The sequence below is a fragment of the Suricata suricatta genome, chromosome X, assembly GCF_006229205.1.
Source record: "Suricata suricatta isolate VVHF042 chromosome X, meerkat_22Aug2017_6uvM2_HiC, whole genome shotgun sequence".
NCBI classification, from domain to species: domain Eukaryota; kingdom Metazoa; phylum Chordata; class Mammalia; order Carnivora; family Herpestidae; genus Suricata; species Suricata suricatta.
Window position 1 is genome coordinate 33060311 of NC_043717.1, and position 27870 is coordinate 33088180.

At 53.3% G+C, this 27870-nt stretch overlaps 1 protein-coding gene across 1 annotated transcript in view; it reads right to left on the minus strand.

Annotated features, from left to right (window-relative positions):
* Positions 1–18471, minus strand: part of BCOR (BCL6 corepressor) — a 113877-nt gene extending 95406 nt beyond the window's left edge. The window contains exon 1 of the mRNA XM_029931096.1: positions 18327–18471. The gene's annotated coding sequence lies outside the window, so the exon portion shown is untranslated. The remainder of the gene's footprint in view (positions 1–18326) is intronic.
* Between the last annotated feature and the right edge of the window lie 9399 nt (positions 18472–27870).

Below are 27870 nucleotides of genomic sequence, written 5' to 3' on the forward strand. Positions count from 1 at the left end.
CGGTCTGGAGTCGCCGCTCGCCACACCGCGCTAGCCGATTTCAATCCCCAGAAGCGAGCGACCTCGGCTTCCCCGGGCTCCAGCAACGGTCAACACGTTGTCATCTCTCCCGCCGAACTTGGGCTGCTGGTCCCTGACTGCTGCGTGCGTTGGCAGCTACCAGGGCTGGGCGAGGCCTGCAGCGCGATCCCCACAGTTCGAGAGATTTCGCAGTCGCTCTCTCGGGGCAAGCTAAGATTGGAAAGTTACTTCTCTTCTAAGGGATCTTGATTGGAGAGGACTGCCACCGTTTTTGTCTACTTTTTTGACATGAGCTTATGGAGGGCTTGCTAAGGGCAAGGCACTGTGTTAGGTCCTAGGGGAATCCAAAAGTACAAAAGTGAATTTTTTAAAAAGGCACCCCTGGCCCTCAAGTGATTTACAATCTAGGTGGGAAGGCAGACTTGTAAATGACTGACGAAACACAAATAAAAGGCAACGTGAAATGAATGTAAACAAAGGGCATGAATCCTGCAGTAAATGGCCTGGGGAAGGCCCAATTAATTATTTTTAAAATAACCTTTACTCCTAAAAATGTAGAATCCAGTCCTGGGAGAGGAGGAGAGGAAAGGATAAAAATTTACTAACACTGGATATTTCCAGAGTTCCAGGGAATAACAGTCATCACTTCTGAAAGGTTGATGTTTAGGAAAAATGGTGAACGTTTACTTAAACGAAGCAGAATACCAAGAATTAGAAACTTTGGATTCATTTCTCAGCTCCTGTTTGAAATCAGTAACATTTCCACCACACTTCACACAAAACAACGTTTTAAAAAATAAAAGTAAATGGAGGATTAGAAACTTTTAGAAAGGTTTCAGACTTAAAGATAATGGGACTTAAAAGAAAACTCACAAAACAAAAAAGATCAGCCTATTTATTTGCAGATGGTCTCCAGGATGTGAATGTGCAGAAATACTGTCCCAAGATGATTTGTACAGAGGTTGGGGAGTGTGGGAAAATTAGTCATAGGTCAAAGAAAATTAAGCAAATTAAAAAGTGAGGCAATTATCAACCCTAGGGGGGAAAAAAAAACCTGGACAAGAAAGGAAAAGCAATCACTGAGGTTCATTTGGGCAATAAACAATATATATGTAGTCACAACATAAACATTGCATATGAATTTAATAAGAAATTATGATACAGCTCTATTGTAAGAGTGAGTTAAGTGTCGGACTTCGGCTAATCTCACAGTTTGGGGGTTTGAGCCCAGCATCGGGCTCTGTGCTGACAACTCTAGAAGCCTGCTTGAGATTCTCTCCCTCTTTCTCTGCCCGTCCCTGCCCCTTTCAAAAAAATAAACAAATATCAAAAAAAAAAAAATTAAATCATGGGGCACCTGGGTGGCTCAGTCAGTTAAGTGTCTGACTTCTAAAAAAAAAAAAAAAGTGTCTGACTTCTCAGGTAATGATCTCATGGTTCCTGAGTTCAAGTCTTGCATCAAGCTCTCTGCTGTCAGTGTGGAGCCCCCTTCAGATCCGGTCTCCCTCTCTCTCTGCCCCTCCCCAGCTCGTGCTCCCTCTCTTCTCTCTCTCAAAAATTAATAAACGTTTAAAAAAATTAAAATCCTCCTCTACCATACTATGAGGTCAACAGATGATAATTAGCACGGATTATTCGAGAGAAGGCCACATCTGCGTATTACTTAGAAATATGGTGGTATCAGGGCACCTGGGTGGCTCAGTCAGTTAAGCGTTTGACTTCCACTCAGGTCATGATCTCAAGGTGTGTCAGCACAGAGCCCCAAATTGGGCTCTGTGCTGACCGCTTTGTGCTGACAGCTCAGAGCCTGGAGCCTGCTTTGAATTCTGTGTCTCCCTCTCTCTCTGCCCCTCCCCCGCTCACACGCGCGCGCGCGCGCGCGCGCTCTCTCTCTCTCTCTCTCTCTCTCTCTCTCTCTCTCGCTCTCTCTCGCTCTCAAAAATAAATGAACAGTAAAACAATTTTTTAGAAATAATGGCAGTATCTACCCGAAGAAACAGGCAGAACAAAGGAGGGGTCTGCTTTTTTGCACCAAGACTTTATATACTATTTGGCTTCATCGAGCAAACATTCTTTGGGAAAAACTACAGTTAAAAAAAGTTTAAACACACACATTCTTAGAAGAATAACACTCTGAGAACGACTCAGTCACAAGGATGTAACTAGTGTCCTTTGAAACTATCTTCTTTCCACATACCCAGTTCAAATTACCTGAAGTGTGGAAGGAAATGGGGATGGAGGTGAATGGATTTGGGGCTTCCAGACTATATATTCTTGGTTAAAATAGACACGTTTATGGCCTTACTGTGAAAACACCTTTCTGAGGACTGATGGAGTTCCGAACACCAATCTGTCCCCTATAGAAATGAACAGGCGTAGACTTTATAGGACTAAGTTAGAAGGCTTCCAAAGACTTTCCCTACCAGCCTGCTGCAGACACCAGGAAAGACCCTCTCTGGAGTTGTTTGATTGCTTTATTGGGATGGTCTTCCACTTTTTTTTTTTTTTAATAAAGTAGGCTCTACACTCAACATGGGGCTGAAACTCATGACCCTGAAATCAAGAGTTGCATGCTCTATCATATCAACTCAGCCAGCCAGGCATCCTGATCTTCCACGTTGATTTCCTTTATATGTTTTTATTTTTTTAATGTTTTTTATTTATTTTTGAGAGACAGAGAGAGATATCGCGAGTAGGGGAGGGTCAGAGAGAGAGGGAGACACAGAATCTGAGGCAGCTCCTGGCTCTGAGCTGTCAGCACAGAGTCCGTGCGGGGCTCGAACCCACGAACTGTGAGATCATGACCTGAGCCAAAGCCGGACGCTCAACCGACTGAGCCACCCAGGTGCCCCATTTTCTATTATTTTAAAAGTAATCTCTCTACCCCACAGGGGCACTCCCACTCCTGACCCCAGGATCAAGAGTCCTATGCTCTACCAACTGAGCCAGCCAGCCACCTTCCACTTTTAAATGTAAATTATCCTCATCTAGTACACATTAGTGTGAATTTCCTTTCACAGGTAACTTGTTAGGATGTCAAACTCTGTTGCACCACCTTCTAGGGTCTTACACTCAAATGCCTACACCCAGTACCTAAAGGCCTGCAGTTAACATCCTTTAAAGGCTTCACATTCAAAAACAAAGAAAACACACTCCCTGCAAAATTATCCCACCTTGCTTGCTAAACAAGACATAGATAAGGTGACACCCCTGTCTTTTCTTTTTATTCTTTTTTTAAATCTCCAAAACAAAACCTAGGGGACACCCAATGATTTATGAACACTGGACCCCACGGATAAGAGGTGACAAAGCAAAGAGTAAATGGGCCCTAGTGCCCCAACCTGCTGGGTCAACACTGGCTTGGTCTGCAGCCTTTGGCTGCCCCACTCTGCTCCCAAGATGCCCTTTTGACCCCCGTCCTGCCCTTTGTCACCATCCCTTTTCTTCTTGATCAGAGAGAGAATCTGTTTCTCCTCTGCCCTGAGGAAGACTGCCACTAGCCCAGCCGGTGACTGTAAGCACAGGAGTGAGGAGCCCTGGGTGTGAAATCCAGCCCTCACTCGGGGTCCTGGCTGGGGACTTTTGTGCAGTACACAAACCTCACAAACAGATGCAGCGGCCCTGCCTGAGAAGCCAGCTTATGTCAGGCGCCTCCCTGAATGCCGCTTGGTTCTGACCTACAAGGTTCCCGCTGAATCTGGCTTTCTTTGGTTTCCAGAAGAGAAGCAGCCAGCTCCACAGGTTGAAACCACCTGAGGGGAGGTGGAGTAAGCCAGGTACATCTTGGAACATCTTGGACCCTGGAGGTGAGGTCAGGAAAGGGGCAGGTAGGTCAAAGGTCACCCAGGAGTTTCCCACTAACCCGGGGACTTAGCTTTTCATTGAGATCTAAAACACAAGCCTCCTGGGGCGCTTGGGTGGCTCAGTTGGTTAAGCATCTGACTTCAGCTCAGGTCCTGATCTGAAGGTCTGTGAGTTCAAGCCCCGCATCAGGCTCTGTGCTGACAGCACTCTCTCTTTCTCTCTGCCCCTCCCCCACTCGCACTCTGTCTCTCTCAAATATAAACAAACTTAAAAAAAAAATAAAATAAAACACGAACCTCCTGCCCCAAAGCCGTGCTGAAAATTAAGTCTTCATGAGCAACAAGGAAAGGAGGCCAGAGGGTGCAAATGCCTTTTGGATTTTCAAAAACGGGAAAATGACTGGATTTCAGATTTAGGGAAGGCCGTGTCACATTAAGAGAGCCGGAGAAAATAATAAGTGCCAATTCCAAAGCAAAACAAAATCATGTTTTTCCACCGCGCTTCTATCTCTGTCTCCTAGTTGAGCCACAATGAAATAGCGGATCAAATAGCAGATCAAAGGCAGAGGCAAATACAATTATGTTGCCTGTGAACCCCCTAGCATGAAATTAGAAGTCAAACTCTCCATTCAGGGGTTAGAGACAAAGATAATGGGAACCCGGGGCCCTAGAGATGTAGGCAGCCCCTTTCAGTCACAATGCTCTCCATGCTGGGTATTTAAAACCACACCTGAGGGGAGGGGACACACATTAAGTACTGGAGTAATTTATTATGAGACTAATATATTTTTTCTTCCACACTTACTTCAGGAAATGCATAGAGCACATTTCCAGCTTTGTACCCACATAAAGATATCTGTGTGCTGGGGAAGGAAAAAAAAAGTGATTTGTAAGCAAGTGGTAAAAAATAATGTCTGAAGCAATGAAGCGGGGGCCACGGATCGCCCCAAAGACGGAAGGCAAAGGATGAAGGCAGCCAGATTGCTCGTCCTGTCCCTTACCCGCTTTCCCGTTCAATGCTGAAGGGCCAAGAACCCGTCTGATGCTAGCACACAGTTCTTCCTCAGGCCTTTGCTAATGTCTATTTTTCATAAACCCTGTATTTGCTTTATGGATCTATTTCTCTTACCCTGGCCTAATTTTAACTGGCTACCCACCCCCCTGTATAATTTACACTCGGCCTCTTGAGAGTACCGGTTCCTATTATAACGTAGACTATTCTGTTTAGAGCCACTGCTAATTAAGCTTAGCTCTCTAGAGTGCCTGGCGTGGCTCCACACCACCCCCTCTACACCCGCAACCCGGCCTAAGTACTTTCACACCCCTCCCAAGGAGAGGGAGGGTCTAAGTCCTTTTCCCTTGAATCTGAACGGGCTTGTGACTCGCTGTAACCAGTAAAATATAGGCGAAACGATGCCACGTGACTTCTGAGGCCGGGCCAGAAAAGGTGTTGGCAGGCTGGGTCTCAGAGTCCTGAGCCGCCAGCCACTATGTCACTTCAAGTCCACAAGCTGCCATACTTGGAGAAGCCCAGCCCCACGTTTGTGCTGTGGGACACAGCTGAGGTCTCCGCCAACAGCCAGACACGCGGGGGGGGGGGGGGGGGGGGGGCAGAAAGCGGCCTCCAAGCGATACTAGCTCCCAGCTGTTGAGTCTCTCCACCCAATTCTGGACCCCCTTGCATCTGACACACAATGACCCTTTATTTTTGTGACAGTGAAGTAGGGGAAATCAGTTTTATGCCGTGTTGCTCAATCCACAGAAGGTGAGCTGGATGAAAAATAGGAGCGTTCAGCGCAGGGCGTTATCACTTGCTTCGTGAGTTCGAGCCCTGCATCTGGCTCTGCGTTGGCTGTGCTGAGCCTGCTTGGGAGTCTCTCTCCCTCTCTCTCTATGCCCCTCCCTTGCTTGCTCTCTCTCTCAAAATAAATAAATAAACATTAAAAAAAATAGAAGCATAAAGGACAGGACATTTTTTATCATGACCCAAATCTTCCACCTTCCATGACCTAAGTAACCTCTTGTTCTTTATGGAATCCCTACAGGACAGTGAGGCATCTTCTCCTCAGATCAGACCTCACACTTCCCTGAAGGATGTGGCTGCAACAACCCTGTTTGTTGTCCCCTCCGGACCAACACTGGCTGCACAAGGGAGTGGTTCACTGGGCAGGAGACAGGGACCAAGCGTCTCCAGCCAGCTAGCTTTGCTCTCCCTTCGATTCCCTTCTCTCCCCCACATTCTTCTCGCCTCTTCTGGAAGGTTCTCCCATCAGGGATGGGAAGGGGTGGAATATGGAAAGCATGTCCACGTCAGTTTCTTCCCCTACAACTCCACATCTTTCATTCCAGCTCCAACTGCTCCCCGGGTGTCCCCCTCCAGACAATGTGACTCGGAGTCACAGTGGCTAGGCCGTACAGCCACAGAATCACCCACGGATTCAGTGCCCTTTGGCCTGTCCCTCCACCTTCTCCTTCACAAGCCGCTGCTGCCCAGGTGGCCCACAGACCCTAATTCATAGCCTGCCCTCCTGGGGAAGTGCTAGGCTCGGAGGATGAGTCCCAGGGAGGGGTTGCAAACATCTAGAATGTGCAGGACCGCGGAGGGGAATGTGGGGATCCCCAGTGGCACCCCTCATTCCCCCCCACAACAAGTAAGGCAGCCACGGAACAGGAGAAAAGAGACTGCAATGTGACACTGGCAAAGTCGGTGTGCAGTGGAGTGGGGGGTGGAGGGTGAAAGGTGGGGCGCTGGCCAACAGGCCAGAGTAAGACAAGCAGGCAAAACTCGCTCCCTGCCCTGCCAAAGGCCAAAGGATGAACTTGTCCAAGGTAAAATACAGCCATGAAACGGGAGCAGAGGTCAGGCAGGAGGGCCAGCTCCCCTGCCCACAGAGAGCCAGCACCGCCTGGGATTCTGCCTGTCACTCATCTCGGGGAGGCCTGATCCTCAGGTCAGGGGGGTTCGGTCACAAGTCAGCCGTGCACAGGCGAGCCCCCGGGGCCTGGGACCTGCCCCTTCCCCAGAACCTAGGGCTGCCTGTCCCTACTGGACTGTGGGGTCCCGGGGCTCCAATTCACAGGGCCACTGGAACACACACTTTTAGGACCAATCTTCTCTTCTGACCCAAATCCCAGGCCGGTGAAACCGGTGCCCAGCTAGGGCCTGGCACGAACCTTCCTTCCTACACGTCAAATAAGATCAGAATAAGGGCACAACGTTTACTGAAATCCTATCATTACCTTGCTGGTGTTTTACATGCAGTTATTTCATCTAATCTTTCCCCAATCTTGTGATGTAGGGGTTCTCAAAGCGATTTCACAGATAAGGAAACTGAGGCCCAGATAGCTTATACAAGCGCTGTGTATGGGCGCGGGGGCAGAGGGTCCCATCCTAAGCCCAGATGTGTCTTGTTCCGAAGGTTTCCACCACACCTGTGATCTCCTAATCATTTTTTTTTTTTAAAGTAAATTCTACGTCCAACAACATGGACTGGAACGCAGGATCAAGTCACGTGCCTTAAGGACGGAACCAGCCAGGTGCCCCAATCTCTCAAACATTAAAAAATAATTTTTAATTGTATATTTTTTGGGAGATGGAGAGAGACAGAACGCAAGCGAGGGAGGAGCAGAGAGAGAAAGAGACACAGAATCCGAGGCAGGCTCCAGGCTCTGAGCCAGCGGTCAGCACAGAGCCCAATACGGGGCTCAACCTCACGAACCTTGAGATCATGATGACCTCAACCAAAGTCGTACGCTTAGCCAACTGAGCCACCCAGGCGCCCCAGTTTAAAAAATGTATTTTAATCTCCCAAACGTTTTGATCATGTATTTTGTGCCAGGCCCTGAGGTGGGCTTGCAAAGGTAAATAAGACAGTCTCTGCCCCTCTGGGAAGTTTGTAGTCCAGTGAAGGAGACAGAAACACGGCAATCCAGTGGGATAAGAGGGCTGAAGGAGAGATGCTCAAAGTACCATGGAGCGTCTGAATATCCTGATCAGTACTGCCTTTCCAGCCCACCTGGACTTTCTTAGCTCCTTTGGTTCCTTCTGCTAGGCCACTCTTCTTGTCCTTCCTAGAGCATTAGCTGCTGGCTCCCCTCTGGTGTCCGTTTTCTCCTGTCAAGGGGCTCTGCACCCACACACCTGACAGGGATCCCGGGACCCTTACTTGCTTTGGAGAGGCCACGGTGGTCGTGGTCAGGTAGCTGTCCTTGGCTTCGGGGTCCCAGAGGAAAAGCTAGACCCCAACTGCTGTCCGAGACTTCCTCAGCTGGGAAATGGGCCCAGGGGCCCAGACACTGAGCAGGCTGTAGGCCCTAGTAAGGCTTTTATTGAAGCCTGTTAAAGGGCTTTGGGCTTCCTCTGATGAAAGGCGCTTAAGTGCATCTGGTTTTGATTACAGGGGAGGAGAGAGCCAGGCATTCTCTCGGGGCTTGGACCAGTCATCTGGCTCTGCCTTCCTCCGGGCAGAGCTGGCTGCTGGTGAGGCCAGGAGGCCAGGTGTGGGGTGTGGGGTGGGGGTGGGGTGGCAGGCAGGAAGCAGAGCCAGGACCAAACCCCTCCAATTCTCCAAGCCTCCTCACTCCAGCCCCTGGCTCTGCCAGGCAGGACTCCCCCAAAACAGCATGGTGGCTCAGAGGTGCCAGGATCTTCTGAGAAATTCAAGTTCAGAGTGCCCGCTGCCCACTCCTGACCAATAAATAGCTCTTTACTGATCACCAACCCCTCCTCTCCACACGATCCTCCCAAGAACCCCTGAGGGTCCAACAACCTTCCGGACTGCTCTTCTCCCTCTGACAAAGTTAAAATAGACTTCTGCCTCAAGGGTTTGCGCAAGGGACGAAAATTAAGGAAATGCAGATTTTTAAAAGTTAAAAAAAAAAACAACCCTCAACGTTTTTTCTTTCTCCTTTTCAACTGGCCGGTTATCATTTCCCATCAAACAGACATCGTTCAGGATTCCACGGCACAGTAACTGACAACATGCTGGATTAAAGGAAGAGATTAATATTGCAACAAAGTGGCTGTCCCAGAACAGCGTCAGGCAGTCCCGAGCTGCTCAGTGCCCAGCACCTGTCCCTGCGCGGGACTCCACGCCGGAACAAAAAGCTCCTGGGGGATCGGATGGGTTAAACACAGTCCGCGGTTCTCGAGACGAAAATGCATTTTCTTATTCCCGCCCTGATTTAATCCTGCTGCGTGTTATTATTGTCAAGTCTCTTCGCACCGCCGTTTCTAAAAAGAAAAACCGTGGGTCTGCGCGGCCTTTCGCCGCCTGCTCGGCTTTTATTGTGCACGCAGCCTGGTCTGTCTGCGTGGATTCAGCACGTCGTGACCGCTTCGCAGGCGCGCACGGACACCCTCGGATTGGCATTTCGAGAAGAGCTGGGTGCATTGTCTCAGTGGCGACACACACACACACACACACACACACACGCACACAGAGATAATAAAGGGCTACAGACCTCTGGCCAACCCTCCTCGCAACCCATAATTAGAGATGACCTTTGCGAAAGGCAATTAAAATATGGTAATGATCGATGTGCTCCCCCCAATCCCCCCGCTTTCCAAAAGGGGAAATACACAGGTGTTGGCTTCTGGAGGCTCCACCTGGCCCGGCCGGGAGGCTTCCTCCAGCTCATGAATGAACTCTTTCTCTAGGGAAGCTTCGATTCCCCGCTACCTACGCGAGCGCTGGCTCCCCTCCTCCCCCTCCCCTCCCGTCCCCTCCCCTCCCCCACCAATGCTCAGGCAGCCAGGAGCTTGCTGGCGGCGGCCGGGCTTTGTCATCGGAACGCACACACAGACACGCACACGCGCGCACCCGGCCGCCACGGGACCGCGGCAGCCGCTGCGCTGTGCCCTTCCTCCCTGCGCTCCCCTCCCCGCCCCCTCTTTTTAAGAGCTCCACCAAACCCTTTCTTCCGTCCTTTATGTATGCGGTCCTTTTAAGCGAGGAGCCCAGGAAGCATTTGAGGGGGGACCTCCCGCGGGGCGCGGGACGGCAGGACTCAGGACGCGCGCGGAGAGGACGCGTGGGCAGCCGGGCTTTGTTCTGCCCCTTGTCCGGGTCCGGAGGGCGGAAAAGTCTCTGCCGCCCTAGGGCACGCCGGCGAACTGGCGGCGCCTAACACCAGCAACCCCCCACCGCCACCAACTGGAACGTGAAATCCCCATCCGGAGTTCACTTCGTTCGGACCCGGTCCGGGTGGGGTGCATCGCCTCGGGGAGGGTCTCCTGGTCCACAAGTGGCTCTCCCCATACAGACAAATGTGCAGTGTCATTATGGTGGCTCCTGTTGCTCGGACCCCGGGGTGCTCGGGCGGCGCGCGCACCCTATCCCTACACGGCGTGGAGGGCGGAGGGGTGGGCGCCCTGAGGCTAGGGCTCCCCGGGGGGCTGCGTGGAGGAGACGCCGCGTCTGGCCCTCCCGCACCTCCCGGCTGCCTTCTGAGACCGCGAGCACGGAGCCAGGGCGGCCTCTCGCCTTTCATTACCGGGCCTACGAAAGCAGCAGCCCAGGCAAATATGTAGCTATTAAAATTAATCGCCCTGCGTTGTCAGCTGAACATAATGCAAATTATTTATGGGCTGTCTGCGCAATATTTATCATCGTGCAGGCTCCAGGCGCTTCGTGCCTCCCGGCCTCCCCCGCCCGCCCCGGCCCGCGCAGGGCGAAGCTGCGCACAGGCTGTGGCGACCAAGGGGCTCTGGGCACCCGAGTGGGGTTCCGAAGGCTGCTTTCCAGGCCGAGAGCCTCATTTTAGTTGCTGACACTCCTGCCACATTTGCTGGAGGCCTACTACGTGCAAAATTAGGGGGTCTGCGAAATTGGGGGGGGGGCGTTACAAACCAATTTGGAGAAATCATAACCAAATAGACAAATTCAGGCCCGAGGGGCGACCCAGGCGGAGTAGTGATTTTTCTGTGGCTCAAGTCTGTTCTCCGACCTGAGAAACCTATGTTTGCGGAAGCTGGATTCCCAGTCTGTGGAACCAAGAGCCTCGGAGATGTCCCCCAGATCCGAGGAGGGCCCATGCTGTGGACTGGAACAGGAATTCGGTGTCCTAGGAGCCTCAAAACTTGTTTGCAGATCGCAGATAACAGATTAACTGCTAATTGTCGGAATCGGCCAACCATTTAGTTTATCACTGCTGGGGGCCCCTTGGTATTCGCTGCACTTTTTATATGCAAAAACAGCCTTGGTACCTCCTAAACGGCTTTTGTGCGGCTTTTGTTTCTCTTTCAAATACGGTGTTTTAAAAAACAGCAGCAACACGCTACCCCACCCCCTCTCCAACCAAGCCTTCTCATTTAAAAAAAAAAAAACAAAAACAAAAAAAAACAGGAGGAGAAATAATCTATAGGACAATCCCCCCCTACTGGTCGGCGCTGGCGTTAGGGCTTTTTACGCAGATCGAGTCGCCCTGGGCTGCAGAGGTAAACAGGCTTTCTGCACCGCTGCTAAATGAATCAGGAGGGGGAACAGAGGGACTACGCGGCGGAGGGTCTCGGATCCGGGCTGGGTGCCAGGGAGGGGAGGCCGCAGCACAGGGGGCAGTGGGGTGGAGGCGAGCTGACCCTGCCCAGAGGCCTCAGGGCCAGGGAGTGGAGAGGAAGGTCGGTGGGCGGTCCAGCCAGAGGCCCCCGCCTGCAATCTGCTAGGCTGAGTGAATTCGCAGCCTGGGCCTCGGTCCCCAGCGTGCCCGGGCGCCACCTGGGGCCGGTCACGCTGCGTGAGTCCATCTGTGGGGAAGGAGGTCAGGGGGAGCCCCCTTCCACACACGGTTTTAGCAGCTCTGGGCCTTCAGGGTGCGGAGGCTGGCTTAGGTCTTTCTTCTGATGTTCATTTTAAGCATGTTCTTGCCCTTCTTCAATGTCCCCACCCAGAATGCCAACATCATCTCATACTTCGCTGACCCAGCCAGAGTCAGGGCCTACTTCCGGGGTCCTGATGGGGTGGGGTGGCTGTGTATGGCTTTTGCTCTCCTCTCCAGACTAACTGAAGTGGCTAGAAAGCTACTTCAGATTTATATTCTTCATCCGGGTTTCTTCTCCTTACAGTGCTTTTGAGCTCATTTTAAGGTCCCTTTTCTTTCCATTGAACCCCCCACTTTTTGATGGAAATTCTTCTTAGAACATTCCAAGGATTCTCCCACCACTTCAGAAGCTTAAGTTGAAGTGACGGAAAAGAAAACAAGGTTCGACTCATTAAGTTGCATTTGGATCCCCTTTATCTTGCACATCCCTGCATGGGTTTGAGAAAGGGCTGATTTTTTTTTCCACTTTGGTTTGTTTTTTAATGATCAAATCGATGTGTTTTCTAGGGTAGAGAGGCTGAACATGGATCGCAGTGGAGTGGAGGGGTGGAGCCCCTTTCACAAAGTGCTTTGACAATTTGGTCCTCAGGATCCCGCCTGAGCAGGGAAGGATACCGGTTATTGTTCCCATTTTCCAGCTGAGGAGACTGAGCCCCTCCTCCTCATACATTTTAAGAATCTGGTCTTCCCCACTGAACTAGGGCCAGAAGCCAGTCGATGCCTGCCTGCTCCTGCCTGCTCCTGCTGGCCTCCACCCTCCTCCAGATGATTATCATTTAGTAAATGCTACATCCTTTTCTGAGATGTATCTACTGGGGTCCTGGGCCACCCTCAGGGAGGGGGGGAGGGGGGGTTGAGGCAGCCCCCACCCCCGGCGTTTGGGGCAGTTCAAACCTCAGAGATCTCAGCTCTCACAGCCTCCTGTTTACTCACTTGCCTCCACCGAGTCAATTTCGACTGCAGACCCGCGAGGACAATTTTAAAGTGTTTCTGCAGACAGACCCTCTGGCCGCGCCGGAAGTGTTTTATGGACCTGTGAGCCGAGTTAATCCCAGGAGGGGCGGCAGGATTAGTCCCTGGTGTAGGTGGGGGATTCCTGTGTTAAGGTTTAATCCCCATGGGCGGAGAAGAGAGGCAGAGGGGGAGGATCGCGTGACTTTGGTAATGTGTGCCCCCTCCCCATTAACCTCTGCGACTCGGGCCGAGGCCGATGGAAACTGAGGCACGTGGCCCAGGACCTCGATCCTTGGCGAGGCGAGGCGGTAGGGAGCCGGAGGCGCCTCGCGTAGACGCGCCCCGGGGGACCAGCAGGGACGTGGAGTGCGAGCGGAGAGCGCGGTTGTGTTTTTCCCCGGGTTTTATTCTCCCAGCCCTGTGGAAAGGAGGAGAGCCGCAACCCGGGGAGGGAGCCGGAAAGAAACACTTAATCACCGGCGTCTCGCTGCTCGTCACGCGAAGATGGCAGCAGCTCCCCTGGGTTTCAAGGTTCCGGGAAAGGCGTGTGTTCTGCCTCGAGGCGCGCGGGCTGCTGCGCTCCCTCCCTCGGCTCGGCGGCCGGTCCAGTCTCTCGGAGCCGCTCTCAACGCCCGAAAGTGCGGCCAGGGCGGCCGATCTCCCCCTCTGCCAGCCCCGGGGGGTGGCCAGGGCGGCGGGTCCAGGAGTCCCCGCTTGCTAAAATTAAAGGCTCTAGGAGGTGGGGCGCGGATCGCCCAGCGCCGGCTCCGACCACGAACCACCCCCCCTCCCAACCCCCACACCCCCTACGCCCGCCCGGGCACGCAAGGGCGTCAAGCTGTGGCCAATGCTAGACCTGCGGGGTACATTCCTACTAGCCGTGGCTGAGCCAGCCTTCGCGCGAGAGGGGATTTATCACCACCCCCATCCATGCGCTCACCCCACTTGCCTGGCCCTCCCCTCTGAGCCCCGAACCATCAGGAAACACAGCGCACAGGTCCCTGGCCGGCCTCCGCCACTTGCCGGGAGGGGGTGGGGGTAGAGGGAAGATCCACAGGCCTGACCACGGGCCCCAGGGGTGCAGCGTGCGCACTGACGCTAGGGAAGTGGAGCGCATCTCGGCCCCTCCACCCTGAGTCCACACCCGGGGCAGCACACAACCGGCAAGGGCTTCCGACGCGCCCTAGCTGGGAGGAGGAAGGGAAGGCAGAGGCCCGAGCGGCCCCGGCGGCGCGCTTGGATCCCGTGCACGCGCATGCTCTCTCCCGGAAAGGGGGTCCAGTGTTTACGAGAGACAGGGGGGATTGTGAACGACCCAGGGCCAGCCACCCCCGCCCCAGCCCCCCGGGACTGACTAGCTGGCCTCTCCAACCCCCAGCCATGGAGCCCCGTGCCGGCTCAAGAGGAGGGGAGCCGGGAACCTCAGGTGGCGCTACGACATTCGTCCAGCTCTGCAGGAGGAGCCCAGGGGTGCGGGTGCACCCGGCGCCCAGGGGCCCTTGTGACCCAGCCGGCCCCACAAGCGTCCGTTTAGCTCCGCCTCCCGGGACCACTGACACTTGGCGATAAGGAGTTCCTCCGCAATCGGCTGTCCCCAGCCCCCAGTCACCTCCGGTGAACGTGACCACCGGATGCTGTGCGGCAAAGTGGGGGCAAGGGGTCTTTACGCTGCCTTCTCTGACTCCTTCTCCAACGCGGAGCCACAATAACGTGCTTCTGTACGAAGCCCCGAAACTTTCTTTTGCAAAATCAGGTCCAGATGTTGGGCCTTCTCTTCTCTTTCCACAACTCCTTCCTTTGGAAGGTAGGGGGTCCAGGCAGGCCACCTAGAGACATCTCCCAAAGGGCTCGCCTTCACTACACACCAGGGGAGCGCAGCAAGGTGCCCCTTCCCTCCCACAGGGCAGTCCCGGCCCTATTCCAAACAGTGTTGCTTGGGGCCAGCCGCTTAACACTTCCGGGCTCCAGTGATCTCATCTGTAAAAGGAGGCCAATAGCAGTATCTAATTCATCGGGTTGTTCTGAGGATGATCTGAGTTAATACTTAAAACACCTAGCAGGCTGTGTCTCCTACAGTGCTACAATGCATCTGTTGTTAGGACTTGATACTCTCTTACCTTTGGATAGGGACAGGGTAGGTTCCCAAAGGCCTATATGGAGCCAGGGGTTTGGGGAGGGAGGAAAGGGCACTACTGCTCACCCAGAAAGGGCTAGAAGGCAAAACGGGTTCAAACGGGCTCCACTACACTTTCCCTTAAAGGCCTGCTTGTGCGGCAGTGATGTAGGGAGGAACGCACGCTTTAATGGTGCTCATTTAGACTGGATTAATGGGACACTTCTGCTGGGGCTCAGGCACCATTACCCACCACCCTCTCCCTGAGGCCGTGGGTAAACAGCACCAGCGGAGAGGACCTCCAGTTGACTCTTCCAGGCTGCCCTTTTTTGATGGCTCAAAGCTACCTCCTATAAATCAGGTCTTGGAGGTGCTGGGCAAATGCCACATCCTCTGGGGGATGCCCTGTAGTGGGGAGTTTAACTCTGGTCCACGGGAGGGGGGGGGGATGTGGAAGGCCTAGTTCCTGGGCTGTTGGTGGGCCTCATTTTAAGGACACATATACGCACCACTACTTATGGAATTAGACTTGGTCAGATTTCTAACTTCAAGAAGCTTCCCATTTCCTTTGGAATGGGGTCTCATGTGCGATGGGGAGGAGGTGGGGCAGAGAAGGGTCTGAGGAGGCCTCAGCGCCATTCGCTAGGGGTCTGGCCTCTCCCAGGTCACTCATAATTCATTAGGTGGGACAGCCTTTTCCTTTTCAAAGACAACGCAAATGGCCTTTCGCTAACGTGGCTGCAGGCATCCGCCTAATCACTGAAATGTGCTGGCGGTGCGCTCTTGCTCTCAGTTGATCCTTATCGGAACTGTGCGTGCCAGGCTGCCCGCCCCGCGCTAGACAAAGGCGCGGCTGACTCCAGGTTTGCTCCCGAAGCCTCAGGGTCACCTACGGGGCTTCCCCTTTGCTGCCTCTGGCCCCCAAGCTGCTGCCCGGGACACACCCGCAGCCCTAAATCAGAATTCCAGTTCTCGAGCGCCACCCGGAGAGTTCACATTTCCCCTCTACCGAGGAGGTGCGTGGTGCGCCAGCGAGAGACTGAAGGTGGTGCAGCACACGTCTGGCTGGGGGGAGGAGGGAGGGAGCTTCCCCGCACCCAGCTGCACGTACACAGGAAAAGAAAAAGCCAAGTGAAAAACGTGGGCTTAGAAGCCAAAACCCTGGGCGATCTAAGTACAAACAATCCTAGACAGGCGTTTGCAAGGAGTAAGCAACCTCTAAATAGAAGCACCTAAAATAAATCCCTTTTTAGAGTTATATTAAAAGTCCTTCAAGGTGGAGTGCAAAGGGGACCGCGCCTTCTTACAGACACACACGAGCCGTGCCAAGGTACATCGTCCTCAGCCCAGCTCCTCCTGGGCTACGTTTTAATACCAGGCAGAAAACGAGGTTTTCATTCCCATCTACCGATTAACCAGTTCTCATGGTATTTAAAACTGACTCAACGTGTACTCGATTAAAAAAAATTGATCTCGCTTGAAAGACACTTGGACGACCTGTATTTAGATAGGCTAAGTTCCGGCAGCTGTCTGACCCCATTTGTCTAGTCTCTCTAAGAATCCACGTTTTCTAGCCTGGGAAGGGGCAGGCGGCCCTCGTGGCTCCCCCTCCGGCGGTTTCCTGGCAAGGCGCCCATCCTCCCCAAGCACCGGGAACGGAGGCGGTCGCATTAATACTCGCGGGCAGCCTGCTCTGACCTATACTGTCATTTTTTCCATCGGTCAGAATTGGGCTGGGGAGGGGGGTTCTCCTCCGAGGGGCTCTGCACGGATCATTGGGTTTTCCCCGGCGAACTTAACACGGAGGCAAAAGGGGCAGATGGAAACCAGGCCTCCGCTGGCCGGGCGCGCGTAAGCGCCGCACTCTGCAGCTCGACGCAAAGCCAGGGCTGGATTTTCGCGGTCCGGGCCCGGCGGCCTCCCCGCGCCGGCGCGATCCTCTCTCCCTCGGGCTGAGCAAACGTGCTCGCCTAATTCCGCCCTGGAGACAGCAGCTGTGCGGCGAGAGCGGAGGGGAGGGGGGAGACTGCAACTTTTCCAACAGAAAGTGTATGCGCACAGGAGAGGTGAAGGCCCACCCCGATTCTGTGCACGTACAGACACAGCATCTAATCAGTGTCACTGCCAGGAATACGCTTCCGCGGCGGGCGACACCCCCGCCCCCGCCAACCTGCAGGAGGGAGGGGGGAATGCAAATGGCGTCTCACGTCGTCCCAGACTCTGCCCAGCTCCCGCTGCCCCGCGACCCCGAACAGACGTCGCAGCGGGCCAAGCGCCAGCACTCTGGGGACGCGAACACCGTGGCGGCCCGCGCCCCTCTCCTGCGCCAGGGTCTCGGGAAAAGGAACCAGCACCACTCCCCGTTCCGAGGCCATTCTCCCGCCCCCACGTCCGGAAAAGCCGCCCTTCCCCGACTGGGGTGGCGGAGTGGGGAGAGGGGACGCGGGAAACTTTGCGAGACAACTGTCCCGAGCCTTCCTCGCGTGGCGCGGGAGAGGAACGTGGGTGGGCTTCCCGTCCGGGGCCTGACCACACTCCTCCACTCTTCCAGGCCTAGGACCTGAACCTCGTGGGCTACGGCGGCGGGGAACACATTGCAAACCACTGGGCGGGGGGAGGACACTAAAGTCGGGCGTCTTCAAGGGCTCTGGCGGGTGGCCAAGTTTGTGTCCTTTGCCTCCCACGCTGGAGTAGCGCGCGCCGCTTTGGGGGAAGCGTGAGACTCCTCACCCCTGGCCACGAGGCCACGCCAGTCCGCAAGGTGGGGCCGATGGTTTCTCTACTGCACCCTCTCCCGCTCTGCGGCCGCCGCGCGGCTCGCACACCCCCGGGGAGTCCCTAGAGAGCCCCCAGAGACGGCCCGCGCCCTCGCTCGCCGGCTGTTCCGGGGGAGGGGAAGGCGCGTGTGTCGTGTGCACCAGGGCTCCGGTTCGCACACTCCGCGGAGCCACCTCGGCAGCCCTCCCCGGCCATGGCCTCAGCCGATCCCCGCCCGGAGTCGCCCCGCGGGATGCAGCCTCCAGCATGCGGAACTGGGCGCCCCTGGGACGCAGGCGGGGATGGCGGTTCCGGTCGTTCCGGGATTTGCGTGCGAGAAGAAAACAAGGCCGGCGACTAGAGGAGTGGCGCCTCCATTCTCAGGGTGCAGACGCCCACGCAGTATCCGCGGCGGTCCCGCCACCGTCACTCCGGCCTCGGGGGCCCGTTTCCGCACCCCCACCCCCCCGGCAATTCCTCGTCCCGCCTGTGCCGCACCACTCGGAGCCCCGAGCACCCCGGCTCCCACACCAGCCCCCCCCTCCACCCCCCTAACTTGCTCGCCTCCCTCGCCCCGGGCTCGGGGCGCCGCTCGCTCACGGCGCCCCTAGCACGCCGGTTCTACCCTCGGCTGCGAAAACCGCCACCCCCGCCCGGCAGGGCCCTTGTCCCAGCCTGGCTCCCCCGCCAGCTGCGCCGCCACCGCCGCACGTGACCCGCCCCCGTCGCGGCTTCCGCTGAGCTGCCTGTTCCGGAGCACAAACAATTTCTGCTCTGACGCGGGGTCTCTCGGGCCCTGGCGTCCTCTCCTCCCTGCCCCCCCCCCTTCCGGGTACGAGAACTCAAAACAACTCGCTGACCTTCGGGCCGACCAGCTCCGGCTTCCACCGACTCCGGCATTCCGTTGAAACCCAGCAGCGGCAGCTTCTAAGATTTCACTCCGCGCTGGGCTGGGGGGAGGGGGTGATTTCTCCAGGAGGGGGTGTCTCAGATCGAAAGAACCACTTCACGCTCCTTCCTCTCCTCCAAAGTGAGTTTTTAGACTATCCGGAGGCCCTGGGGAAACGCTTGCAGCCGCGCGCGAAGAAAGCACCCCTCCACCCCCACCCTACGCATATGCCGCCTTGACTAGTGTCTGACCCGATTTCCAGGGTCACAGTCCAGCGGCAGAGGGCCTGGCCAGCCTCGGAAATACCACCCAGCGGTGGGCTGTGGCACCGAGCAGAGCTGGGGTGGAGTGGGGAGAGTGCGTTAAATTATTAATAGTAGTTCCCACTTCCGCTTTGTGCTGAGTATTTCAGAAGCTCTCCAACTTCGCAGATCAAGAAACTGAGGCGCAGAGAATGGTCAGTTACGGAACTAGCTCAGGGTCGCCCAACTAGTTAAACGACGTAGCGAGAATTTGAACCCGGTTCTCCCAGAGTCCAGGGTGGTGAAACATTCTGCTGTGGTGCTCACCTTGGAATCAAAAGTACAGACCCGTCTGCGAAAACCTAGTGTTCGCTCCAGGGCTCTGTATTTTGCAGGAGGCATTGTGATTGGTGGGTGCATAGCAGGCAGTCAAATATTGGTGGAATGACTGGGTCCCTGAATGGGTGACCGACACAATCACTGAAGGCCAGTGATTTTTAGAGAAAACAGCCTTATTGTTCCAAGAGGATAGTCTTACCTTAATAAAACCTTTGTTTTTTGAGTGTTTGCGGCTAGCAGGAAACTCTTATTCAAAAACATATTAACCTCCCGCCCCTCCCTCCCAGCCAATCAGCCTGGCAGTATTTGAACTTGCTGGGGCACATACCCAAGGCAGCTTTTACTTGGTGTCAGCCATTTTTTTCTCCACCCGGTTGTTTCTCTGTAGGCTTCTGCACAGGGTCAGGCAGCCTGAACCTGCATTTGAAGTGATTCTGAACCTAATGCAGGAATGGAGTGTGCACCCACCGAACACTGCACATCGGCTTCCCTTGCACAGGCGGGTGGTTGTGCGCTCGGGGAAGCATATGGCTTGCAGCTCAGTGCTTACTTGTTGCAGTCACGGACCACATAAGGACCACCACCGAAGTGCAGGTAGCTTCACTCACGGTCCTCACCAGCTGTGAGGTCACATCACCACCACGCAGTCGGCTACCTTTACCCATAGCCGTGGAGAGAGCTGCTCCTGGTGCTCTGCGTGGTCCCTCCTCCTGACAGTGGTCCGAGACAGGATGCGATTTTTAAAAAGGGGCGCCTGGATGGGTCAGTTGGTTAAGCGGCCGACTTGCGCTCAGGCCATGAACTCACGGTTTGTGGGTTCAAGCCCGGGGTCAGGCTCTCTGCTGACAGTTCAAAGCCTGGAGCCTGCTTCCGGTTCTGTGTCTCCCTCTCTCTCTGCCCCTCCCCCACTTGTACTCTCTCTCAAAAATAAATAAATGTAAAAAAAAAATAAAGTCCTGGGATACCTGGGTGGCTCAGTAGGTTGAGCGTCTGACTCTTGGTTTCGGCTCAGGTCATGATGTCACAGTTTGTGGGATCGAGCCCTGCATCTGGCTCTGCACTGACAGTGAGGAGCCTGCTTGGGATTCTCTCTCCCTCGTTCTCTCGGTCCTTACCCCCCCTCTGTCTCTCTCTCAAAAATAAATAAACATTAAAAAAATAGATGGAAAGCTTCACATTTACAAACAATTTCTCAGGTGCCTGGGTGGCTCAGTTGTTAAGCATTTGGCTTGGGCTCAGGTCATGATCTCACAGTTGGTGAGTTCGAGCCCCACATCGGGTGAGCTTGAGCCCTGCATTGGGTGAGCATGAGCTGTGCTTTGGGTGAACCCCACTTCTCTCTTTCTCTCTCTTTCTCTGCCCTTTGCTCAGTTGTGCCCCTCTTCCAAAAAAACCTCTATTTAGATAATCCAATAGAATGGACTTTTTTTTTATCGTCTTGTTATTCTTCCCTCCTAATTTTGTTTTCTTCTTTTCTTTTTAACTTTTATTTATTTTTGAGAGAGAGAGGAAGTGGGGGAAGGGCATGGGGTTAGGGAGGGACTGAAGATCCTGAGAGCGCTCCTTGCTGACAGCAGCAAGCCCAAGGTAGGGCTGGAACTCACGGAACTGCAAGATCGTGACCCGAGCCGAAGTCTGAGGCTTAACCCACTGAGCCACCCAGGTGCCGTTTCCCTCCTCATTTTCTGAACGTAACCAGTTGTCCCTTCTGTGTCACTAGTTAGGCAAGCTGAAATGAGGACAAATTTCACTTCAGGTTACCTGGAAATAAACTTTTTCTTTCCCGATTTGACTCCTCCAGCATCTGCTGGATGCATCTGTGGTGTAAGTCACTACATGAGGCAGAACACAGAGGAGGAAAATGATCTCTGTTTCTGATTATTGATATAGCCTGTTCTCCACCCCCCAACCCCCCACCCGTCTCCTCTCTCCCTTCCTCCTTCCCTCCCGCCCTTATCTGACAGTTTTCTACTTTGGCTCATGTCCCTAGGATTATTAACCAAGAAATGAAAACGTTTATTTTTTAAGTAACAGCCCAGTCTTGACTCTAAGGCTGGGGTTTCGGCAGCCTCTTTTACAGTCTGATCTGGAGTGACCAGCGGGACCCTGTGACCTCAGCCTGTGGCCAGCCCAGCTTGGAAGCATGAGATGATGTCCAAAGAGGCCACCGGCCTCAATCTCATGTGGCCGGATTGTAGCTGAGAACAGCCTTGCTTACCCTTGTGCAGGGGGACGGGTGATAAGTGGTGCTGAACGGGAGGTTCAGGATGCTAATTTGATTTATTATCTGTGTACAGCCTGGGGAAGAGAAAAGGCTCATAAAAGTGTTCTAGGCTGGTCATTCTGAATGTGAGCATTTATTTATCTGCAAAGCTGCCGAATGCCCCTGCAGGAAGTCTCGGCCACAACAACCCCTGGCTGCACAGACAAAAGTCCCCCCTTTACACAGGGCTGCTCTTATTGTTTCCAACAGCTCTGTGCTTTCCCTGGGGGAAGAGGAGAGTCACACAGCAAGTTTTCTTCCTCTTTTCTCACGCTGCAGAGGAAGTGATGTTGTGGAAACGGTGGCATTCACTTGGCCTGCGAGTCGCATCGGAGCCAGAGTTGGGAATAGCTCTGTGCAGGGCGCGTTTCTATGGCTTATCTCCTCCAGGCCGCAAGCAACCCAGCCCGAGTCTGAGTGTGGGGGTGGTGGGCAATCACAGGTGGCACGAAGCAAGAGGAACCATACTTGAGAAGAATTTCCTGTGTACAAGGGGCTCCTGGGAGAGGGTGGCTGCAGACCCCTTGAGCCTGCTTTCTTCTGGAGTACTTTTCTTTTTCTTTCAACATTTTTTAAATGTTTTTTAAATTTATTTTTGAGAGACAGAGAGAGATAGAACATGAGCAGGGGAGGGTCAGAGAGAGAGGGAGACACAGACTCTGAAGCAGGTTCCCGGCTCTGAGCTAGCTGTCAGCACAGAGCCCGACGTGGGGCTCGAACCCACGAAGTGTGAGATCATGACCTGAGCCGAAGATGGATGCTCAACCAACTGAGCCACCCAGGCACCCATGGAGTACTTTTCATTTATTCTTTTTTTTTTTTAAGTTTATTTATTTTGAGAAAGAGAGAGAGAGTGTGCGTGGGTGTGTGTGCGTGTGAGCGGAGGATAAGCAGATAGAGAGAGGGAGAGAGAGAATCCCAAGCAGGCTCTGCAGTGTCACCACAAAGCCTGATGTGGGGTCCAAGCCCATGAACCCATGAGATCATGACCTGAGCTGTCAGCACAGAGCCCGACACGGGGCTCGAGCCCACGAACCGTGAGATCATGACCTGAACTGGACACTTAACTGACTGAGTCACCCAGGCGCCCCTCATCTGTTCTTTATTCACTTATGGGACAATATTTCAGGATCACTCACATCACGCCAGGTGTGCAAAGGTAAGCAAAAGAGACAGCGTCCCTGCCCTCGAAGAGCTTACATTCTACTTTGCTTGGCACACAAATGGCACGGGATTGTGGTGCCACCACCAAATCCTTTAGGTTCTGCATCCATAACATCTATCTTTACACATCTGACTGCCTTCATTTGGTTCCCCTGGGACTCTTTGGGAAGCAACTGAACCCTCCCTCCCCAAACTCACCTCCTCCATCTGATCGTGCCACGCACTGCTTTAAAATCCTCCAAGCAGCCAGAAGGGGAGGGCCAAGGGGCTCAAGGGACACCCTCTTCCGAGTCAGCCTCCTTTAAAAAGATTTCTCAGAAGTCTCGCCCGGTGATTTCCACTTCCGGCTTATTGGCCCCCTCTCGCTGCAAGGGAAGCCGAACGATGTTACCTTTCAGGTTAGGTGTGATGCTGCCTGAAGTTCCCAAGAAAAGGGGTGGCCATCAGGGTGGCCAGCCAGTCACCTCTGCTCATCTGCTCCCTGGGAAATGACCCCGGGGTCAGGACGCCAGCAGCCTCTATGTCACTTGGGCCAGTTTCTGTCCCCCGGCCCCCCCCCCCCCCCCCCGGAGCACGACCAATTGGAAGAGAAAGCTGGTCGGTCAGGCCAGGGCTGGCTCCGTGGTGTGTGACCGTGGCAGGCACACAGCTCCGTGCTCGAAAGAGCCCCACCGCTCAGGCTTCCGTGCTGTACAGTTGCCGTCCTGACATTCTGAATACTGTGATTTCGAATTCGTGTTTGGTCCGTGAAGCCTAATGCAACCACAGAGTGTGAGCCAGGGGCTTGGAGCCTGGTTTACCTCCCTGAGTTGGGTTCTCCGATGCCTGCCCCTTGACTCCTTGGTGCCCCCAGCCCTGCCTGGCTTCCCGGATACCCTCCTGGTTGAGGCTGCCGCCGCCTTCTGCCCCTGGTAGGGACCTGGGTTCTAACACTGGGAAGGTTGGGGTCGGGGTCAGGTGTGCACAGCACCTTGGGGTGGGACAAGGAGGCAGCTCTCCCTGCCCCTAGCTGGGGCCCTGCATTTTCATTCTGTTCTGGGCCCTGCAAGTTATGTGGTCAGTCCTGCCGGACTGTGGGGCCATTGTGTTCCAGCCTGTGTAGGCCAGGCCGGGGCCAGCCGGTCTAGAGAAAGGCAGAGAATAATAAAGATGTGCAGAGTGCCTCTGGGGCCCCAAAGAGGGCATAATGAGTTCCTGGAGGGGATTCAGTGCCCGGGTCCCGCCCCCAAGAAGACCTAGAGGGGTTTCTGCTCCCGTTGTGCTGAATGGGTTTCCCTGATTGCCAACTATAAGTTCCCCAACCCCTCCCCGCCCCCAGAGAAAGAAAACTTGGTTTGCAGTTCATAGGACTGGGCTGCAGTCCCAATTTTGCCATTTCACTAACCGTGTGATATTGGGCAAATTCGTTTTTCTCTCAGCCTTAAAAAAAATGACGACCTAATGGTGCCAACATTGTGGATTGCTATGAGGATTATCTGTTTGGGCCCTTTCTTGTTAATAGAGGGACTTAAGGCACAAAGCATGCAGGAAATTTAGAGCGAAATGACTTCCTTCTCTCACTACTTAAAAACTGCTTGTTTGAATTGGGAACCCCAAGTGGTTCAAATAGGGTAGGGGCGCCTGGGTGGCTCAGTCGTTTGAGGGTCTGCCTTCAGGTCAGGCCATGATCTCATGGTTCGCGGGTTCAAGCCCCGCATCAGGCTCTGTGCAGACAGCTTGGAGCCTGGAGCGTGCTTCTGATTCTTTATCCCTCCCCTGTTTGTGCTCGAGCTCTCTCTCTCTCTCTCTCTCTCTCTCTCTCTCTGTGTCTCTCAAAAACAAATAAATAAACATTAAAAAAATAAAGTATGGTCAAACAAGAGGTTTGAGGTCCAACAAGCTCATAGGTTTGAGCACTAGATAGGTTTGCTTAGCGCATTTCCATGACGAAAGACTGAACACATAAGGTAGATATTCCACTCACGTGTTGGTTCACAGTGAACAGCGTCCTAAGTCAGTGGTTCAAAATAACAACCATGTTACTATATCCCATGATCTTGTGAGCCAGGAATTGAGGCAAGACTAGGATGGGTGATTCTTCTGTTCCGTGCACGATCGGCTAACCTTTCTCACTGGTACCAGGTGGTAGATGCGCCTCAGACATCACTTCTGCCAATTCGCTTAGTTACAAGAGAGTCACAAGTTCAGCCAGATTCAAAAGCAGAGCACACACAAGGGCGCGAACACCAGGAAATATGGGTCACAGAGGCTATCTTTGAAGACTGGCCATCAGAGTGGACCGGCCACTCATATATCTGTGCCCTTGGTCCTGGAGGCAGTGTGTGAGTACACAGATGGAACACTCAGATCCATCCCCATACATCATCAGAAGGGTTCTGGAAGGTTCTGAATGAGGAGCAAGAGATGGAAAGGCTCTTGGGAACATTAACCTCTGCAGAGTATCTGGGAGCTAAGTCCTTGGGCTTCGGATGTTAAACCCTAGTTCTGCTTTAAAACCAGCCTCACAGGCTCTTGAACTTACGGGAAAAAATCTCAGATTCCTGTGAGGGAGTTACTATAATTAACTCCCTTTTTTTATATGAGGAAAAACTTAATTAAATTGCCCAGGGGCACCTGAATGGCTCAGTCAGTTAAACGTCTGACTCTTGATTTCTGCTAGGGTCATAATCTCATGGTTTGTGAGATCGAGCCCCACGTCAGGCTCTATAGTGACAGAACAGAGCCTGCTTGGGATTCTTTCTCTCTGTCCCTCCCCTGTTTGCATGCACATGGGCACGCATGTGTGCACTCTCTCTCTTTGCTTCAAAATAAATAGGGATTTCTGCTGGGGTCATGATCTTACAGTTCATGGGTTCGAGCCCTGTGTCAGGCTCTGTGCTGACAGCTCAGAGCCTGGAGCCTGCTTCAGATTCTGTGTCTCCCTCTCTCTCTCTGCCCCTTACCTGCTCATGCTCTGTTTCTCTGTGTCTCAAAAATAAATAAAACATAAAAAAAATTAAAAAATAAAAATAAATAAATAAGCCAAAAAAATGCCCAGAGTCATAGCTAGAAAATGGTACGTCTGGAATTTGAACTCAGATATATCTAATGCCCAAACAGTAGGTCAGTGTAGAGCTTACAGTTCTAAGTAGCTTTCCCAGGGTCACCCAGAGAAATCAGAAATACAGTTCAACATCCATTCATGATATAAATGCTTAACAGACTTAGAAGAGAATGGAAATTCTTTCACCTGATAAAGGGTATATACGCACAAAACTTACACCAAACAGTATACCTAATGGTAAAATATTGGACACCTTCCCTCCTGAGATCAGGAACTACGGAAGGACACCTGCTATCACTCCTTCTATTCATTATTGTTCTGGAGGTCATAGCCAGTGCAATAAAGCAAGAAAAAGAAATAAAACGCATCCAGAGTAAAAGGAAAAGATGAAACTGTCATTCACAGATGACATGATTGTGCACATAGAAATTAAAAAAAACCCACTATATTCCAACTATCAGAATTAATAAGGGAATTCAGCAAGGTCACTGGATTTAATGTAGGATTTTCATGAGACTTTAATGAAAAATTTATATCAGATACTAAACCCCTACCTATTTAAACCTCACAACCATCTCTCTTTGGCCTGTGGCACTGGTGACACTTCCTCCTTGACATTTCCTTTACTCTGGCTTCTTTGACACTATTTTACTTTTGTGCCCTGTATTCCTTTCCCTCCAGATTTCTCTCCCAGTCTCTCCTTCCTACAGCGTTGACCATGCTCAGAGTTCTGTCCACAGACAACGGTGTGACAAACACAGCTCCATCATGGTCTGCATGGATGGCACCTCCCACAATTGAGTCTGACAGCCTCATCATTTCTTCCCTGGACTCTCTCACTGACCTAGTCCTCGACTCTCCCGTCTCCAATCTCTTCTGTTTTCCCCGACTTTTTTTATTGTGGTAAAATACTACTATCTTGACGATTGTACACGTACAGTTCCGTGGGATCAAGTACACTCATCTGCTTGTGCAAACATCACTACCATCCTCCTACCTCCAGTCTTGCTCCTTTTGCATCCATCTGTCACACGCCCCCTCCCTCCCAGGGTGACCTTCCTAAAATGCAACCTTGATCCCTGCCATCTTTCCTCTGTGTCAATTCTTTCAAGATCTTGAGACACCCTGGTTAGGTTCGGCGTCCCCTGAATGGTACAAGAGCTCTCCATAATCACCAGCCTGCTCACGTGCACCATCCATGCTCTCTTGCTTCCATTCCCGTCTTGATTTGGGTACCTCCAAAAGCTGACCCTGAGCCAGGGATTTTGGTGAGGAGGAGCAGTGATCCCAGGAAGCACAGTGAGAGAGTGGGAATCGGGACAGGCCAATAAAGGGCGCATTGGCGAGCAGGCTACCGATGCAGGCAAGGGGGCTGGATCCTGCTGATGCCTCTCTGGGATCCTGGGTAGCACATCCCCTCCCCCACTGTCCCAGTGAAGGGTTGAGGAACCTGGATTACTTGTCCCCCAACTCCCATCCAGGGGGGTGCTGGTAAATGAACTCTCTGGGAGGACAAAGAAAGTCCCAATTTGTAGTGTTTGCCAGTTGCCATGATATATAGATTTCCTACCATGGCTGAGTCTAAGCTCGCAATGGGTGAACAATTGGCTTGTGAATTTTCCGAATACGTCACAGTCAGGCTCTCTGGAGCTAGTACCACTGCTCCAACACACCCCTGCGCTCATTCCGCATTAGTTGAGGGCTATTTCTGGGAAGCCAAGCACTTAGGATCTGCCCACACATATGGCGGCCAGCTGAGCATGCTTCAGAGGCCAGAGAACACCCTCTGACGGAGTTTCAGGAAGTCCTCATTGTACGCAGGAAGCCCTTCCAGGTGCCTTCCGAGCTGGGTGGAGGGACACGGGTGGGGCACCAACAGAGCTTGCCGTGAGCTCATTGAAGGGCTGCTCCCCTGCCTTGGAATGCCAGCTTGCTCCCAGCCTCCCACTGGGCTGCTCATCCTTCAGTACTCAGCTGTGGTGTCACCACCTCCGCGAAGCCCTCCCTGCATTCGCACACACTGTCCTTGCTCTCATCACAGCCCCAAAGCATGCTCCTTGGCTTGTGTATTGTTGCCTGCCTTTCTCCCTCACTGGACTGCAGGTCGCCACGGCCTGTGATGTCGTCTATCACTTTCTATAACTGCAGGGCTTAGCCTGGTGCCCAGCACAAGCCTAGCTACTTAATAAACACATAACTCATCCCGCCCCACCTGGCACACAGTAATGCTTGAGTCAAATTAGCACGCTCCCCCTCCCCTATTTATACATCCACCGCTCAATCAATTGGTCCCTCTATGGCTTTATTGCTTATTCCCACCCGTTTCCAAAGAGGACTTTAGGCAGCAAGCAGGTGCTTCCTTTCCCGTGAAGGTGTGAGCGACCATATTTTCTGAAGCAATGATCAGGACACGTGATCCGACACATGTTCCAACACATGGTCTGACAATAGGACAGAATATTTT